The sequence below is a fragment of the Vicugna pacos genome, chromosome 16 (assembly GCF_048564905.1).
Source record: "Vicugna pacos chromosome 16, VicPac4, whole genome shotgun sequence".
NCBI lineage: Eukaryota > Metazoa > Chordata > Mammalia > Artiodactyla > Camelidae > Vicugna > Vicugna pacos.
This window is the reverse complement of record NC_133002.1, coordinates 33,442,106-33,462,098: the sequence shown is the minus strand read 5'-3', so window position 1 is coordinate 33,462,098 and position 19,993 is coordinate 33,442,106. Positions and strand designations below refer to the sequence as shown.

At 41.0% G+C, this 19,993-nt stretch overlaps 1 pseudogene; it reads left to right on the top strand.

The window, feature by feature from the left end:
• The first annotated feature begins 12,231 nt into the window (after nt 1-12,231).
• LOC102536457 (forkhead box protein H1 pseudogene) lies at nt 12,232-13,314 on the top strand (annotated as a pseudogene).
• Nucleotides 13,315-19,993: the final 6,679 nt, after the last annotated feature.

The following is a 19,993-nucleotide window of genomic DNA, read 5'->3' as shown; positions in this document are numbered from 1 at the left end:
GTAGTCCAACACAAAAGCTCCGACTGAAGAACATCACTTACAATTATTTAGGCCAAATGATTCTCTTTTTTGGCAACTGCAACTGAGAAATAGGAAGAGAATCAGACATTGATAGTGGGAAGAGAATCAAGAAAGAATTAAACCTTTGTTATTCTATGTAGCGCCTGCTGATCTCTGCCTAAAATACAGAGCGTTGAGCTAGGTCCATGGGGGGCAGGCCTCGTAATCTGCGCCTCAAACAGGCCTCTCCAGTATTTCTCAGGTACCCTAAAGCAGTGCTTTGCAACAGAAGCAGAATGCAGGTCACACATGCAAACCACACAGGTAATTTACACGTTCTAGTAGTCTTATGGAAAGAAACAAGTGAAATGAATTTTAATATTATATTTTATTTAACTTGATCTATTCAAGCTGTACCATGTAACCAATATAAAATATCAATGAGATATTCTACATTGATTGCTAATTTTTGATTCTGTCTTCGAAATCTAATATATATTTTTATGCCCGTCTCAATTTGGATGAGTCACACTTAAAGTGCTCAGTAACCACGTGGCTAGTGGCGACTGTGTTAAACGGTGCAGCTCTAATGTTTGGGCCCTGCTGGCCCACCCAAATGAGCGTTCCATGTCTGGAATATTCCATGTCTGTCCACTGGATTAAAGGAAATAGTGCCAGATTTCTTTTATGAGGGGAAGGGGAGGAGTCTTATTTAGAAAGGTATTCTATAAGCAGGTAAGTAATGGAGTTAACTAATTCGAGACCTCAAATGTCACTTTTCAAGGAAAAATATTGCCAATTTACTTTTTAAAAATACTGTCCTTTATTAAACAAGTCAATAAGATTAGCACATAAAGGCTGTGGCGTATGTAAAATTGCAGGGTCCGTGTAATTCTCAGTGTATTAGCTACAGTTACAGCCTGTTCTTTATGCTTCAGAAATCATAGCAGAGTGCAAATAAGCAAGGGAGTCTTTTTTTTCCTCTCCAGAATTTTAAAAATTGAAGTATAGTCGATTTACAATGTTGTGTTAATTTCTGGTGTACAGCATAGTGATTCATTTGTATATATGTATTTCTTTTCATATTCTTTTTCAAGCAAGGGAGTCATTCTTATAGGGATCATTTTAAGTTTTTTTTTTTTCCGGGGGGAGGTAATCAGGTTTATTTACTTACTTATTTTTAATGGAGGTGTTGGGGATTGAACCGAGGAACTTGTACATGCTAAGCACATACTCTACCACTGACCTATACCCTTCTCCCTTATAGGGATCATCTTGAATCCACTCTAGTTATTAGAAAAGTACATCATTTGAAAATGTTGTACTTTATTAATAGGAACAAATTAATTCTAACATACCTCACAACTGCCAAAGTTCTGTGGTTGAGAACACCAGCTCTAGGGACATTTGTGAGATGAGCCTCCAAACCCTTGGGAGTTAGAATTCAAGGCTGAAGGTCATTCATTCATTCAGTTATTGGACGGCTGCTGTCTTCACAGAGGCATATTGGGTGCAGATAAAATGCTAAAAGAGTTCTGAAGAGGAGAGATGATCATTTGGGGGATATTGTGGGGAGAATAGATGGAGAAGGTATTATAGAGGAAACAGTCAAAAAAAAAAAGGGAGGCGGTTCAGGGTCAGATCATAGAAAAGGAGGCTACAAAGGCTGGATTTTATTTGGTAGGTAATGGAGAATCATTGCTGGGTTATGAAATGGGGAGTGACATGGTCAGATGAATTTGGGCAGATTTCAGACTTAAGGATACCAATGAGAGAACCGGTATTCATGAAAAGAAACGTAAAGCTGTTTTCACAGTTCTGGCTGGGAGATCATAGGACACTGGGTTTGAGTCATACTATGGGCAGAGAGGAGGGGGAGCATAAGTGAAATCAGTGAGTTTTAACAAGTGGTACCTGATTATGAAGGGAAGGGGAGGGGAGGTCAGTGATGATTCAGATTTATACTCTGCAACTAGAACATTAGTAGTTCTATGATCAGAAACAGGGAAGAGAGAAGGACAATCAGATTAAATTCACTCTGGACCCTTAAAAGGGAAAAGACCTAGGGTCAAGCCTGTGCTGCCAGTTACTAGCAAGGTGTGCTCGGGTGAAGTACTGATGCTCTTTGAACTTCAGTTTCCTCATCTGTAAAATGAGACTGATGCTACACCCCTCATGCTACTACCAGGACCACTAGGTACTGTTATCATCATCCTTGTTTTATAGGTGAAGATACTGAAGTACCATGAAAGTGCAGACCCGAGGTCTAGAGCCAGGCAGCCTGACTCCAGAGCCCTTTAGCCCGTAACTGCTACGTAACGTCCTAGTAATCAGGAGTCAAACACTTGACACATAACAGAGGCCTTTAAATCCTTGCTACTCAAGAGAGGGATCTTGTTTGGAATGCAGACTCTTAGGCTCCGCCCCGGACCTACTAGATCAGTCTGCATTTTAACAAGATCTCTAGGTGACTTGTGTGCACGCTGAAGTGTGAGCAGTACCGCTTCAAATCACGGGTTCTCAAACATGCCGCCCAATGAACGCACCTGGGGAACTTTAACAATTAGCGATGGCCGCATCTCCCTCCCAGAGATTCTGATTTAATCAACCCGAGATGTTGCCTGGGCATGAGAGTTAAAAAAAATTTCCCAGGTAAGTCTAATGCGCAGTATTAGAGTTTGAGAATCACTGTTACAAATGCTAGTTTTGCTTCCTCTCATTTCCCTCTCATGCTTCATCCAGAGGAAGTGAGTTGTTAGTACAAGTGTCTGAAATAAGACTCCAAAGTAAACACAGGCAAGTCCCGGTATTCCTGCTACGGTTGGTGCAAGTCTGAGTCCACAGACTCAGGTAGACAAGATGTATGCATTGCTCTATTTTTCTATAACAAATTAATCTTTTTATTTATTAATTTTTTTAATTGAAGTACAGTTGATCTGTAATAGGGAAGAACAAATCTGGCTCTATATTAGATCTGTTTATTTTACTTTAACCTTTGTATTCTATTGCTTGTTAATCACTAAAGGGATGTTGCCTATAAGCTTAAATTATACATAATGGCCTATCTTGGGGAACCCTACCTCCCAGGTAATGAGCGTTAAGCTAAAATACCTTTGTTTAGCTCACAGGAAACGGCCTGACCAGGCCCCCCTGTGAATGGCTGCAGGAAGGAAGAAATTAATACATCTTTTCCTGGGTCTGGCCGGAACCAGGACTTTACCTCTTCCTCTTTTAGTATAAAAGAAGCCTGAATTTGAACTCAGAAAAGATGGTTCTTTGGGACAGTAGTCCACCATTCTCTTGGGCTGCTGGTTTTCCAAATAAAGTCGCCACTCTTTGCCTCAACAACTTTTCTCTTGATTTATTGGCCTGTCATGGGGCAAGCAGTATGAGCTTGGATTTGGTAACAGTTTTACAATGCTGTGATAGTTTCTGGTGCACAACAAAATGTACAAAGAATATGTATATATTCTTTTTCATATTCTTTTGGTTTATTACAGGATATTGGATATAGTTCCCTGTGTTATACAGTTGGACCTTGTTGTTTATCTATTTCATAGATAGTAGTTTGTATCTGCTAATCCCAAACTCCTAATTTGTCCCTCCTCTACCCTTTTCCCCTTTGGTAACCAAAAGTTTTTCTATGTCTGTGAATTGTATAACAAATTAATCTTGAGTTCTCATTCTGTAGAGGAAGTGTAATTAGATCTCACCAATTGGGCTTCCCACCTTTTCTGTAAAACACTGTATCTAAGTTTTGGGGAACTTCAGCAGTTGTGACTCTGGGGCCCCCGTCTCATCTTTGATGTCATTTGTCCAAGTCTGTGTTCACTGAGTCAGTCTTTATTCTTCCCACTTGTCCCATTTGCATTTTGGGGGAGACAAAAACAGAATCTCCCCACCCAGAAATCCTCTCCACAAAGGTAGTAGAGAAAGAAAACACCTTTGCTATGGAATCAGAATTAAACTATGATGTGACGCCCATCCCAGGAATTGCTAAGAGAGTGCAAAGGCAGGAGGAAATCCTTCCCTTCCATAGCCAAGCAGGTACAACCCCTCACATCCCTGTGCTCAGGAGAAACAAGAACTAGTCCTCAAGGAAGAGGGCTTGACAGCACTGTTTGTCACACACAGTTCATCTGGTCACCTGACCTGGTAATTGGGGTCACCATCTGTGTTTGCTAATAGACTTCATTTAAAGGAAAATTACACTTCTTATAACTGGAGGTCGTTTTGGAGACAGGCTCCTCCCTTCCCGCTGGAGCTGGGAGACGGGGCTCTATTTTCCTTGGATGTTTACGTTCTCAAATATGGTTCGCAGGTCCTTGAGAAAGACGTTCCTGGGCTGTAAAGCTGGCCAAGGGCTTATTTAGCTTTTAAAAGGTTCACTTACATTTCAAAGAGACTGAGAAAGAATTTACAGTGACAATGTTTCTAAAGTCAAGGCTCTAAGAAAAGCGGGGGGGGGGTTGTCTCTTACCTTATTTCAACAAGGAAGATTGAGCGTCTTAGTTATAGTTTGTATTTGTCCTTACAGCTTCCACCTGCTCTCTTCCATGCTTCCTTCCCTGCTTGAGGGCTGGAGAATCATTCTGCTGCTTCAGTGTGCCGGTGGCATGGAAATACCGTGTAGATTGTTTGTGGCTCCATCTGCCCAGACACCCTGCTCAACTGTAACCTATTTGGCTCTTGTCCCTTTCCCGGGGCCACGATCCCATAAGCAGGATGCAGTGCTCCTGAGCGGCCAGGTCCCCAAACTCCCCTCCCGTCTTGCTGCCTTACGGGGGCTCTGACTCAGAAGCAGGACCAGGGGCTCCTCTCTTGGGGTCCCACCGCTGCCCTTGTCTCTTCACTCCTCCTTTCTTCCCTCTCCCTTCAGTCCAGGGGAAGCTCTCCTATTCTTGAAGGTTCTAGTCTAGAGTGTAAAGCCCGATATCTGGCTATCCTGTTCGTTTCTCTCTCTGTGCCAGGCACTGAGATGGGAGACAGCAGATACGTGTAGAATGAATGATGTTTCTTCTCATAGTTCTGTTTGAGCTCTGAGTCCTCTTCCTTCTAAGACCATGGACTTTGCTTCACTCTCCCCTGAGGCAGTGAACAGAGTCACCTACTGGCTTGAAGAAGGTGGAAGTGGAGGCAGTGAACTACCAGGAGACAGATAAGTAGTTGAAAAATGTTACACTCCCCAGTTTTCCCTACTTATAAATCCAGGCAGGTCAGATGCACACCCGTCCTTCATCTTGATTTTTTTTTTTATTTCACTGAGTGATACGTGGCGACTTTGGCATTAAACTTTGGAAGAAATAGCATTTCTTCTAACCTTTTTGTACTGAAGATTGGATTTCAGCTTTAAGGAGGAAAAAAATATTGAAAGGCAAATAATGGGTTAATTTGTTTTTATATAATGCACTTGGGCACATATGTATGTACTTTTGCCTTTTTTTTTTTTAGGAGGTACTGGGGATTGAACCCAGGGGCTGGTGCATGCTAAGCATGCACTCCACCACTGTGCTATACCCTCCCCTGTGTATGTACTTTTAATGTAATGCACTTGGGCGTCCATTAAAGTACCTAATTTTGTTGTCTACAAGCGTCACAAATCTTGATCCATTTCATGTTTTGTCTGTCCTACACATAACTGTTGTGATCAGGTTTTATTCTAAAAAGTACATACCAGGCAGACTTGATGACAACACAATTTTCTATCAAATGGATTTCTCCTCTGGGCAGCTGTAAATATGAATCTCTTTTCCTTAGACAGACATATCAGTCCAACTGATCTTTTAATTTGGGGGATAATTTCATAGAGCTTGGCTATTACTTTGCTTATTAAGTGTAATTTCTTTAGCAGCTTAAGATACTGTGAATTTCTTTTTTAATCAATCATGCCTTTTAATAGGATTATAGATGCATAATTAGTCAGCAAATAAAGATGTGGGGTTTTTTGTACTTTTAAAACATTATAAGTCACAGGATTTGACTTTACTAACTTGTCCCCTTTTCTGTTACATTGTTGATTTTTTTTTTCCACAAGAGCATGCCTCCACATGATATGGTTTAATCTTATGTTTCATGTTTCAGTTGAGAATATAATTAGACCGATTTGTGTTGGGACGTGTTTGTCAGCATTTTCTAGTATGTTCCAAGGTGCTCGAGCAATGCTGACATGCATTTCCGTATGTCCTACATATGCATTTCATGTGGAGTGATTAAGCAGGGAATCGTACACATGCGGATGTGTTCTTGGCAGATACTGAATTCATTCTTTGCTGCTGTAACTCAAGAGTAAAAAGCAGGGCAATTTCTCTCACCAAACACTTGGCCCTTGGGTCCCCGCCATTTTCTCTGGTATTTTCAATAGCACTTCCCCTTCCAACCTTGTTCATTGCAGCCCAACACACAGATGTTTCATGCTCCCCAAATGAGCATTGCTAGAAGGTGAGGCCAGTTTATGTATACATATATATATAATACACTGAAACTGTTTGAAACTGTTTCTATATATATAGTTTCAGTGTATTATAAATACAATTCACATTCTATCGTTAGCATTGCAGACCATAAGCACTAAACCAAACTATTCAGGAATTCAGTTTCCTTTATCCATTCCCTTTTCATCTGGAGACCCCAACCTTTGAAGTTATGGTTCTCAGACTAAAGCTCTGCACGCAGCCGCTGGCCCCGTTTGAGCTACAATACTGGCCTTTTGTTTCTGGTCCCTGGAAGAGAGATCTTTGTTGGGTCCTAAGTACATCTCCCTCACCAGTTTGATGGTGTTCCCTTAGTGTCCCTTCCTGTCTTTGAAATACTGATTTTTCTAAACCTCCTTTCTCTAACTGATGACCTTGGCCCTGCTGTCTTCTAGGGAGTGTCCTGGAGAGTCTAGTTCTAGTCATTTTCTCCTCGTCTTGGTTTATTCTAGACAATTTAATCCCTTGTACTTGCATTCATCCTTTCTTGGATTTTATTTATTTATTTATTTTGTCTCTCTTTAAAAATTTTAATTTTTTTAGTTGTTTTTTTTCATTTTTAAGCCTATTCGATCCTCACAGCTCTCTGCCCTGCATAGCAGTGTTTAGCATCTGGAATGAAAATCCCCATAGTTTCCTAAAGGCATCCTTTAATCCTGCTCAGCTCCTCCCCTGACTGCAGCTGTGAATTTTCTTCTCTTCAGTTTGGTGTGTGTTTCTCTTTATAGTATCCTGTGACTATCATTCAGTGGTTAAATGATTCACCTGTGTTTATGCATTCAAGGACATTTAAAAATTTTAATTCAACTTTTCACTTTGAGGTAACTGTGGATTCGGTTGTAAGAAATAGTACAGAGAAACGGTGCAGACCCTTTTCTGAGGTCCCATACTTGTAACATCTTATAAACAACAGGACAAAATTACAACGCGATATTAACAGTAATGCAGTCAAGATTCAGGACATTCCCATTACCACACGGTTCTCAGCTGTCGTCCAGAGCCTTTTCCGAGTGTTGGCTCTGGGCAGTGTGCTAGGCACCAGAAGGGATGTAGAAAAGGAATAAATGCTGATCCTGTTGAAACCATTCAGTTCAGGGTTGGAAGTGGGAAGTGCCACAGAAAGGCACCTTCGAGGGGGAAGTAATTACTTTTTGCTGGGAGGATCAGAGAAGGCTTGTAAGGGCAAATACAAATGAAAACTAAGAGGCTTAATTCTCCTTGTTAAAAATAAGGGAAGAGACACCCATACCCCTCTTTTCTTAGAGCAATTAGTTTCGAAACCCTGTAAATTCTTTCTCCGTCTCTTTGAAATGTAACTGAATCTTTTAAAAGCTAAATAAGCCCCTGGCCAGCTTTATGACCCAGGAATGTCTTTCTCAAGGACCTGGGAACCATACTTGGGAATGTAAACATCCAAAGAAAACAGTACCCCTGTCTCCCAGTTCCTGTGCAAAGGTAGGAGCCTCTCTCTCGAAAACCAGCTCCTGTTATCAGAAGTGTATTTTTCCTTTATATGAAGCTTCTTAGCAAACACAGATGGTAGCCCCAATCACCAGGTCAAGTCACCCCAATTACCAGATGAACTGTGTGTGACACATGATGATGTCAAGTCCTCTCACTGGAGGACTAGTTGTCATTTACTTAGGGATTTAAGGTGTTGTATCTGCTTGGCTATAAAAGGGTAAGATTTCCTTCTGCCTGCAGTCTTACTGCATCACATTCTGGTTTAATGCTTATTCAATAACAAAAGTGTTTTCTTTCTCTACTAACTTTCTGGAGAGGCTTTCTGGACAGGGAGAAGATTTTATTTTTAATTCTATTTCTCCAGCAAGCTTCATGGAGCAGGTAGTGTCTGATCTCAGCAGTGAAGGATTACCTACATGTTATAGACAATTCATCTAAAAATAGGTCACATTTCCTATTGTCATTTAGCCCACACGTAGGACCTATTTTAGGCAGGTGGCAATGGAGGCTTTGCCTTGAAATTAAAAAAAAAATTGATTGAGGTGAAATTCACATAACATAAAATTAACCCTGAAAAAATGTACAGTTTATTTAGTCCATTCACAATGTTGGGTAGCCAGTGCATCTATCTAGTTCTAAACCATTTCACCACCTCAAAAAGAACACCTGTACCCATTAAGCAGTCACTCCCTACTCCCCTGATCCCCCAGCCTATGTAACTATCAATCTGCTTTCTGTCTTTATGGATATCAGCACTAATCATAATGCCCAAAAGGTGGAAATGCCTCAAGTTTCCATCAACAGGTGAATGAACAAACAAATTGTGGTATATCCATACAGCAGAATATTATTCAGCCATAATAAGGAATGAAGTACTGATACACGCTACAGCATGGATGAGCCTTGAAAACATGACAATAAGTGAAAGAAGCCAGACACAAAAGGATGTGTATTGTATGCTTCTCTGTATGAAATATCCAGAATCGGTTAAAAAACCAATTTTTTTTTGAGGGAACCTTCTAGCACATATGGAAGGACCTTATATACTAGATTTTGAACCCTTATCAGAGATGGCGTGGTCTTCAATGTGAAGTGTTTTCTGGTAAACAGTAGCAGTAAAGAGAGAGAAGTTGGAAGTAGAAAAACCAGAGGGTGGCTGATGGTGGAGGACACAAGAGTTTATAGAAATTCCTCTGTTTGGCTTTCAACATCCACCTCACTCAAGTAAGCTTGTGTCTCTGTATGAACCTTCTCTGACATTAGTGTTGTCTGCTTCCTGATCTTGGATATATGCCCTGCACAACTATTACAGTAGCAAAGGTCTAGTCCTCAGAATTGAGCATTTCTGTCTTTCCAGTGCCTTGAATGTAGGGCCCAGCTGTAGTGTTCCTCTTTTGTCTTCTCCAGTAGCTTTCCCCATGACAGATGGTGTGGGCAGGGGGGAGGAGACCAGTGTGATACCATTCAAAAGTAGGACACAGTACTTCTCTGTAACCAAAGTTCATATATCTTTGGAAATTATTTTTGCTTATTGGTCTTCACATAATGGCTTGACTTACTGAGTTCTATTTTCAGGCTTACATATCCTCCCACTACACCAACCGGCTAGATGGATGCGCCTATTTCAGAAGCACACTCCCCACGTCCTGTGTCCTCTTCTGCCTTCTTACTTCCCGTGAGGCTGACTGCCTCCCTGGTTTTCTGCTGCTATTGCAGAGCCCTCCAACTTTTCCTGGGTTGGACTCTGCTCCCTGACAGCTGCTATCAGATGCATCGGTTTCTGTCTCCCCATCCTTCTCTGTTTCTCTTGATTTCAGCTTCCCAGTCAGTCTCAGTATCTGAGCCCCCTCAGCGGCTCGGCGCTGTCATATAGCTTTGAAGGATGCACTGTGTATCACTGGTTGTTCGCCAGCTGGTATTTATATGTAGATCCCTTTCTTAGCAAGCTTTGTATAAATCTATATATATGTATATGTATATATATATGTGTGTGTGTGTGTGTGTGGTACATTTAGGCTCTTTACAAAGAGACCTGTAACAAATGAAATTTTAGCTGTACAATTTTTTTTTAAATGGTATTTCCCCACAGGCTTGGAGGAGGTAGAATCTGACTTTGGTTATTAAAATAAATGGCATTGAAAGTATACAGATTGACAAAAATTCTGTTTGCTTACTACCCTGAGGTTCAAAATGCTTGTTTTCTCCTTAACTAGATGGTGAACTTCTCAAGGGCAAAAAGTGCATGTCTTCTGTTTCTTTGGAACCTGCCCCAACTCCCACTCATTTAGTGGGTTTTCCCACTAACCCATTAGCCTTCACGCTTATTTAATACTTTTGAACACATGAATGAATACCAGAGTAGACCATCTTTTATTGACTTTATATCTTCTCTTGAAAAGGACTTGGTTATTGTTAAACATTTCTTTTTTCTTTTAATTGAAGTACAGTCAATTACAATGTGTCAGTTTCTGATGTATAGCACAATGTTGCAGTTATGTGTATACATAATGTATATTCGTTAAACTTCTCTTCTTTTGAGTTCTGGAAACGTTCATTGCAAGGCTCAGGTTTGTTTTGACCTTCTCATTGTGTAACCAGGAGAGGAGTTGCTCGCGTAGGGATTACTGTTGTGTATTTAGGATGGAATGATAATCTTTTCCTCTTGGGCGTGGGGCTGCATTCAGATTAAAGCCACTAATACAGCACACCAACACTTTTCAGTTTAATGCAACTTAATTACACCTATAGATCGTATCATCTTACATGAATATAAGGCTTCTCCTTCCGTGAACAATTTTGAATGTTTGGAAGAAATGCTGGCGTCTGTAGTTTTTACCCTCAAAAAAATCATTATCTTTGGAACCTCCCCAGGCAGCCACAAGACTAGCTACTCATTCCTTGAAAGAGATGTTCATTAAAGTCAGCACTGTTTGAGAATTACGGAAACATTTTCTATTCTCTTTGACAAGTTCTCCACGTTAATCTTAAAGACTGAGTTAAAACAGAACCCATTCTTTTTTCAACTATATAATCCAATATACCTTTGCTAGTTTAGCTATGCCACCTTTGTACTTTTAAACTCTAACTTCATGTAGTCAACAATAACTTTTGAGTTGCCTATGAAAAATAATCTGGTATTAAGGTAAAAGTGTGCATGATTTATTTTCTGATTCAGTGCTTAACACAGTTGTTGATGTCTTGAAGACTGTAGTCTGCAATACCATTTGTGGTACTGAATGTTCTGAAATTTGTGAACATTAAAAGAAATTTCTTTTTAATTTTTTGGCCCCTCAGTTTGACTTTTATTTCTTTTCTGCTTCTGACACCACTGGTCCATTCAATAAAAATAAAGATAAAAAAGTTTAATACATTTTAAGATGTCTTTGGCTTCAGTTACATACATTTGGAAATTAAGAAACATTCTGAAATGTAGTCCAGCTTATCTGAAAAGCAAAGCTGTTGGGAAGGCAAGACTAGTTGCCTTTTAGTATGTCCACATTCTGCTGCACCTTTTACAAATATTTCTGCACTGTTGCCTTCAGAAAAATTCATTATACTAACGCATTACGCTTCAATTCCTTGCTTTTTTTTTTTTTTTCCAAATGTCTCATCTCACCGGTGACTCAGTCCACCAATTCTGGCTCTGGAAACGAAATCTGGTGCTATGTGGACACACAAGTACTACAAGCTCACTTACCCTCAAAAATCATTAGCATTGAAATTTCTCCAAGTTGTCAGAAAACTCGTGACTCATACCTTGAAAGAGATGGTCACTGAAGTCAGCGCTGTTAGAAAATTAGGGAAACGTTTTCAGTTCTTTTTGAGAATCCTAAAGGTTAATCTTTTCGGATTAGCTTTGGTCTTTTTCCAGCTGTGTGATGCTGTATAAGACCTTTGATTGTTTAGCTATATCAGCTTATTACTGTACTTGCTTATCATAAACAATCAATAACTGTTTTTTGACTTGAGTCAGGTACCTCCAAGACTGACTTGGCATGACTCTGCTCTGAATATAAGTTTTTGTGTGTGACTCACTTCTGGAAAGGACCCCTCTGTTGTGGTTCTTGAGTTAAGATAATTCATACTTCAAAACATCATATTTAGTTCTGAATTTCTAGAATTTTGTTAGCCGTAACGTGATTTTTAAAAATGTACTCTAAAAGTTTGAATGTTTACCAGTTGGCTAGGATTTTTGCTATACATGACAAATTTTTCCTAGCAAGGAAGACTATTGTATTTTCAGCCCTGCGCTCAACCACCGGGTCAGGCCCCTGCCCACGTTGCCTGCTTCCCCTGCATGGGGCCCTGCAGCAACCCAGGCCTGGGGCTCCCCGGGAGGGAGTCGCCCTCCCAGCCCCGCAAGAGGAGGAAGAAGAGATCCCTGCGGCATGACAAGCCCCCGTACACCTGCTTGGCTGTGATCGCCCTGGTGATCCAGGCCGCACCGTCCCGCAGGCTGAAGCTGGCCCAGATCATCCATCAGGTCCAGGCCGTGTTCCCCTGCTTCAGGGACGACTATGAAGGCTGGAAAGACTCCATCCTCCACAACCTCTCCTCCAGCCGGTGCTTCCACAAGGTGTCCGAGGATACTGCGAAACCCCAGGCCAAGGGCAACTTCTGGGCGGTCGATGTGAGCCCGATCCCGGCCGAGGCGCTGCGGCTGCCGAACGCGGCCCTGTGCCGGCGCTGGCAGAGCAAAGGCGCCAGGGGCGCCTTCGCCAAGGAGCTGGGCCCCTAGGTGCTGCCTGGCAGGCCCTACCGGCCATCTAGTCCCCAGCCGCCGCCCAGCGAGGGCTTCAGCATGAAGTCTTTGTTAGGGGGCTCCGGGGAGGGGGCGCCACCGAGCGGCCCAAGTCTGTTAGGCTCAGTGCGCCGGCGGGAGGAAGAGGAACCCACTCCACTCCTGCCCTCTGGGAGGCCTCTGTGGCCCCTCTGCCCCCTCCCAGGGCCCGTGAAAGTGGAGGGGGAGACTTCCCAGGGTGGAACCAGCAGGCCCTCGCCCCTCTCCCCTGATTCCAGAACATGGCCCCTTCACTTACTGCAGGGCACCTCAGACCCGAGAGGGCTGTCTGGTGGAGGTCACAGGGCCTTACTTTGGGGACAGCTGCCCACCTCCTACTTGCCCATCTACACTCTCAATGTGGTAATGCCCTTGGCCCCAGTACCACCCACCTCCTGCCCCCGGTGCCCACCCTCAACCAGCGCAGCCCACTGCGGGGTGCCCCCTGCAACCCATAGCCCCCCAGGGCTGCTCTGGGATCTAGATGCCCTCTTCCAGGGGGTGCCACCCAATAAAAGCATCTATGATGTGTGGGGTAGCCACCCCCGAGACCTGGCTGCCCCCAGCCCAGGCTGGCTACTCTCCTGGTGCAGACTGTGAGGCTCCCAGGGCAGGGGCTGCTTTCCTCTCCCACCCTCTCCTGCCACCATTTGGCTTGTTGCGAGGAAACCAAGGACAAGAGGACCAAGAGGTGTGCGTAGGTAGCTATGGCAGCATTGAGACGTGAGGCATCCGTCGAGCCGAGAGTCCACACGGTTGTTGGGCTGCCCCAGGAGAGCTGTGGCCCAGCTGGGTATCACCCTGGCCCTGGTAGACAGTCATGCCTCACCTACCCCTAGGGAAGGCTGGGAGCAGGGCTCTGTTTGGAGTAGCCATTCCTGTCCCCTTCCTGGTCCCACCATCTTTGGCCCTCTGTCCGTCTAGCCACCCATCCATCCGTCACCATCAGTCATCTCCCCTCCCTGGCTCCGGGCTGGGGAAGGGAAAGCCTAATGGCAGCTCTGGCCTGAAGTTCTGTCCTCACTCAACTGCCTGGGAAGGAGGTAGCACCTTCTAGGGGAGAGGGAATAGAGACCCTTCCTGGTTTTGGTGGTGGTAGTGTGGAAGGTAACAGTAAAGGAACAGACAACATTTTGAAAAAAAAGACTTGTATTTTTCATGCTGTCCATATCTGTCTTAGTGCAACTTGTGGGCAGTTGTCCATTCATATCTTTGGTTTTCTATTGGTTATTTCCAGTGGGGTGTTCCACTCTTATATCAAACTCAATACACATACAAATTAATCTATTATCTTTCTGTCTAATTCTGCTCTCCTTCCCAACTTTCTAATTTGAAACTAAAAAAATTTTTGTTTACCCTATCTTAGCTTTTGAAAGTCTAATCATTAACCAAATCCTGTCTCTCAGATTCTTTACTTCTCCCAGAATGATCTCAGTCAAGAAAAATTCAATTTATCCTTGAATTGCTATAGTAACCTATTCACTTTATCTCCAGTCTCTATCCCCACCACTCCAATCCATCTTGTGTCAGAGGTCATATTAATTCCCTTATTCAGTCAACCCTTGATGGGTAATCCTGAGCATAAAGCTTTCAAGATTTCCCTGCAGAACTTAAAATTAGTATCTACCCCATCCTTCTCTATTTATTCTACCTTCTTTCCTTCTTTACTTCCTTTGAAAGGGAAAGTGCATCTCCCTTCCCTGTGTTGAACAATGCTTGGAAGGAAACTATTTAAATGTGATGTAGTAAGAGCTTCTGAGACATTTATTATTATTCATATAGGTGTAAATTAAAAAGAAAAGAGCATGACTTTAACAAATGTCTCAGTGAAACTTCAAAACTATTCTACAGTCAGAGCCTTGGTTTGATATGACTTTAACTGCTTAATGCAAATGATAAATCCATATAAAAACACAACTCTTTGTGACCTGGAATATACTGTTCCTCTGAAGAAAATGAAATAGAATGATGGAAAATCTCTCTCTCTTTTTTATTTTGTAATTGTTCTATTTTTTTTAATTGAAGTGTAGTTGACTTAACAATATTAGTTTCAGGTGTACAGCACAGAGATTCAGTATTTTTAGATTGTACTCCAAATAGTTATAAAATATTGGTTATATTCCCTATGCTGTGTATTATATCTTTGTATCTTATTTATTTTATACCTAATAGTTTGCACCTCTTAATCCCCTTCACCTATCTTGACCCTCCCCCTAGCTGGAAAATCTTTCTTATACAAATTACCCGTGATTTTATTTTCTCTTTTCGATCCAGGTTCAGACTCATGATTGAAAAGGAAACCAGAACATCATATACTCTTGTTTGGTTTTAGGTATGCATAAACATTGTCATATCCAGGACCATCTTTTAAAACTCTTAAGTTGGAGTCATTGAGCTTTAGCTTTTCATATTTTGTATTCATTCTGTTTTTAACCTACATCACCCCAAATGTCTATTAAGCATATACCATGTTGGTTGTAATGAGCTAGTTTTTCTGAGGAGGGAAGGCAGAGCCACAGTGCTGCCCTAAATTTCAGTTCAGGTGGGCAAATGTTTGTGGAGGGCCCTGTGCGGGATGGTGATGTGTGGAACTAGGGCTGGGTTCGTAAGTCAAGGCCTTGGTCATTGTCTTCATAGAGCCAGTAAGAGGGTATTGAAAATTGGACTTACAGTTGTACAAATTGTCCAGCCTTTGTAGTATAACATGGTTGCATTTAGTTAAGATTGTAAATAGGAGCAACCAGATACCTATACTTTCCGCTAGCCCCACCAGATTTCCTATTTCATTAAACTTGAAGCTGCTCACATAGCAGCCCTGCCCCGCAGGCAGGCAGTAGTGGGTCTCAGTTTCCTTCTGCAGGTGCATCTTGATGTCCAGGAGCTGCTGGTAGCCTGCACTCCAGCTCTCTGTCTCCCTGCGGAGGCTGGAGGCCTAGAATAATCTTTTAGAAAGAACTTCTGGGTAGGAGGTTGGAATAAGTCACCACCCAACTCTTTAAAATCGTGTTTTTTTTAAAAATTGAAGTCTAATTGATTTACAATGTTGTGTTAGTTTCTGGTGTATAGCATAGTGATTCAGTTATACATATATACCCTTTTCCATTGTGGTTTATGATACAATACTGAATATAGTTCCCTGTGCTATACAGGAGGGCCTTGTTGTTTATCTATTTTATATGTAGTAATTTATATATGCTAATCCCTAATTTATCCCTCCTCCACCCCTTCCCCCTTTGATAACCATAAGTTTGTTTTCTATGTCTGTGAGTCTATTTCTGTTTTGTAAATAAGTTCATTTGTATCATTAAAATGTGTGATTTTTTAAGTTGTTATGATTCTGATAGAAATCACAAGTGTTAACATTGGATCTTCGTGGAAACTTTTGGGTGTGGAACACCCAGTGGGGAAAGCAAAATGACCTCATTTTGAAATGATACAATGAAGCCCTTATTTGCATACAAGCATGGATATTTAAAAAAATCTGACTTCTTGATCTTAGGCAAACTAATAAAAATTATTTGAAGCAATTTATCTTACAGATAGCTGCCAACAATGAGTAAAGCTAAAAGCAGTGTTTGTCTCTAAAGGTGGGGTGTAAGGCTTAACTGACAGAGGTTGTGATAGTATGAAAAGCTCTTTCCGCAAGGTCAGTAAATTCCAGGCATTAATAATTGCAGTTATGCGTTGTACCAGTCCAAGAGAAGGTGCTTGGACTATGATTATGCTTCTCAAAATATACATGTGAGTTCTTTACAAAGTCCTTTGCAGAAAATCTCACCATCTTATTATAAAAAGCTTAGAATGGCTCTTGCTTAGATTGCTTATCTTACGTACTTTTTGTGCATAAAAGTTGAGTTTTCAATGAAATATTGCCTTGCCTGTCTCACCTCCCACCTTTGCTGCCACGGTGAGATCATGACGCTCATTCAAGATGCTGCACTTGACTTCCCCAGGACACAGCTCTTGTTCTACTTAGAAAGCTGGTCTTCCCCTGGTTTTGCCCTCTACATGAAATCCGGCTTCAGTTTTAATGGCCAAAGGGGCATTTAGTATCCTGCTCTCCAGGCTGACCTCAGGCCAAGGGCCATCTTTGTTAGCACTTCCTGTCTCCAGAACGTCACACAACATCCACAAGTTCCTCCTCTCTACGTAGACCGAGAACTGTCCTGGGAATTTTAAAGCCTGCTTGTTTGCTTTAGGTCGGGGAGAAGCAGTTTTGTAAAATGGAAGTATACACAGTCGTTTTTTAGGTATCTCTTTCAGAATTAGACTACCCTATGAGTTTCATATAGGAAACTGTAGACCTTCATTTATGTTGGTAGAGTGGAAAGAACACGGCTTTTGGGATTAGGAAGACAGAACTTCGACTTCTAATTCTTCCTCTTACTTGCCCTGTGACTTTGAATAAATGATTTGACCTCTCCAAGCTACATTCTTCTTCCTCTGTGAAATAGGAACAGTAATATCTACATCATAGGGTTTGAGGAGTAAGTGAAATAAAGCATATAGATACCAAGCATTTATCTATGTAATAAGCGCTTATGAAATGTGAATTCATCTCTTCCCTCTCTTTTTTTGCTTGGTCAAAAAAATCATTATGCTTGATATCACTTGTAAAAATGCCTATTTAGATTAATTATAGACACTAACTCACTGTGATCCTCTGTATCACAGGTGGGACCACATTCAGCTGCACTTTTTCTAAGTTACTCTTAAATAAAAGGCAGTACCGACACCGTAGACCGAGTCAAGCAATTAACAGATGTGATATTAAACAACAAGGTCCTACTATAGAGCACAGGGAACTATAGTCATTATCTTGCAATAACCTATGATGGAAAAGAACCTGAAAAAGAAATGTATATTTCTGAATCACTTTGCTTTACAGCAGAAACTAACATAACATTGTAAATCAACTATGTTTCAATAAAAAATGTGGTTGGAAACTATTGGCTGTCAGTGGGGATGGGGTTTGGCTATGAGGAGATGCAGTATGGGGTGGAGGAGTAGGATGTACAAACTGCTGGGTGTTAAGGTAGGCTCGAGGGGGTCGTGTACAACACCGGGAGTATAGCCACTATTTTGTAATAACTGTAAAGTGAAAGTAACCTTTAAAAATTGTATAACAATAGGGGGAGGGTACAGCTTAGTGGTAGAGTGTGTGCTTAGCATGCACGGAGTCCAGGGTTCAATCCCCAGTACATCCTCTAAATATAAATAAATAAATAAATAAATAAATAAATAAATAAATAAACAAACCAAATTACCTCCCCCTCATAAAAATAAACAAACAAAAAATTGTATAACAATAAAAAACTAAAAAAAAAAGAAATGGTAATTATGTGACATGACGGAGGTGTTAGCTAAGGCTATGGTGGTGATCATTCTGCAATGAGAGGAGTATTAAATTCATACACTGAACACCTGAAACTTACACAATGTTATATGTCAGTTATATCTCAATAAAGCTGTGAGGTGGGGAAAGAAAAAAAAATGTAAGAATACAAGCCAAGATATCAACAGTGATTATGTTAGTGGGGTTATGAGTGATTTTAATTTTCTTCTTCTAGTTTGCATTTTCCAAATTGTCTTCAATAAATTACTTTTTTATCTTTAATTTTATTTCTCATTGAAGTGTAGTTGATTTACAATGTTAATTTCAGGTGTACAGCAAAGTGATTCAGTTATACATATACATACATATATATATTTTTTTCAGATTTTTTCCATTATATATTATTGCAAAAAATTGAATATAGTTCCCTATGCTATACAGTAGGCCCTTACTTTTAAAAAATATTTAAAAAATACTATTAAATTTTTTTATTTGTTTTTTGAGGGGGAGGTAATTAGGTTTGTTTGTTTGTTTGTTTGTTTGTTTGTTTGTTTATTTATTTATTTATTTATTTATTTATTTATTTATTTATTTATTTTTTGATGGAAGTACTGGGGATTGAACCCAGGACCTTGTGCCTGCTAAGCACACACTCTACCACTGAGTTATACCCTCCCCCTAAGTTACTTTTATTATAAGGAAAAAAAAAGTGATCGATGTGTTACCCCATTGTTTGCTTTTTTTCCACCTGATCATTTCATGTTGATATCGATATTGCACGTGAGTAAATGTTTTTAAAAAAGATCTTGAGTGGTACTTCCTGTTCTTCAAGTGTCCTATTTGAGCTACTGATACTTTTTTAAAAGTGATTTATTAACTTGCAGTATTTTGTTACTTGAGAAGATTGTTCGGAAGCTATTACTTGAGCTACGTTCTGGGTGATTTACATTCATCACTTTGTGTCCTTTGGTAGGTCTTTTGAACACTGTCTCATTCTGTGAAGTCTTTAAGCGGGTTTAGGTTGCTTACTATGGAGTCTCAAATCCTTTGCCTGTTTCCTCCCCTCTGCCTGCTGTAAACCTTGTTTCTTGTTTCTAATCTTGGTAAGGATGGCTGCCACTTCCAGCATCCTCACCATTCTTGTTCCTTGTCCTTTGGGGCCAGAAAGACAGGAACAACTTTATGAATCTCTGGATCAAAAGTCAACAGTGAAAATTCATATGCAAGTTGGCTCTTCCTTCCATAAGCCCAACTCTTAGAAGAAAGAAACACACTCCTCTTATTTAAAGGTTGACTGCAGAGCTGAACTTGAGAGTTTCAGAATAAAAGCATATGCCTGTTGTGTGGTTTTAACATAATTTGAGGGCCAATAATAACATGCGAACACCCTGGCCTTAGTATTTCATCTGGCACTCTAAATAAATTTCATGATCCAAAAGGGTTTAATAATTTCAGTTTTTAAAATTGTATGTGCTCATAACACATTCTACTGCATCTCAGTGTGTTGGCATCTAGGATCTGGTCCTTTCTGTATCTAAAAACAATTGTTTAGTACAAATGGAATCTCTCAACCCACGCCAAGGAAATCCAGAATGAGGATTTCACCTCAAGATGATTTTCAGAGTAACCACATACTTTTGCCTTGATATCAGGGTAAGTAAGACTAGCCGTAAACATAGGTCCCAGGTGGTACAGGACTGGATCTTCTAAGACTGGACCTGGGAGGACTCATGGAGAGAGGTTTTCCGGGTGTGACTGTGGTGGCCCAAGGGACAGGAGGCCCATACAGCTGGTTCCCATTTCTGTCCTTCTGCCTTGAGTCCAGGCTGAATCAGTGAGTTCATATTTCTTAACTTTTCAGTAGAGGAGAAACAGCCAAAGTTTAGTTTGCTCTAATGCTTTGATGGGAACCATATGTTTGATTTAAGACAGTGAGGCTCTTTT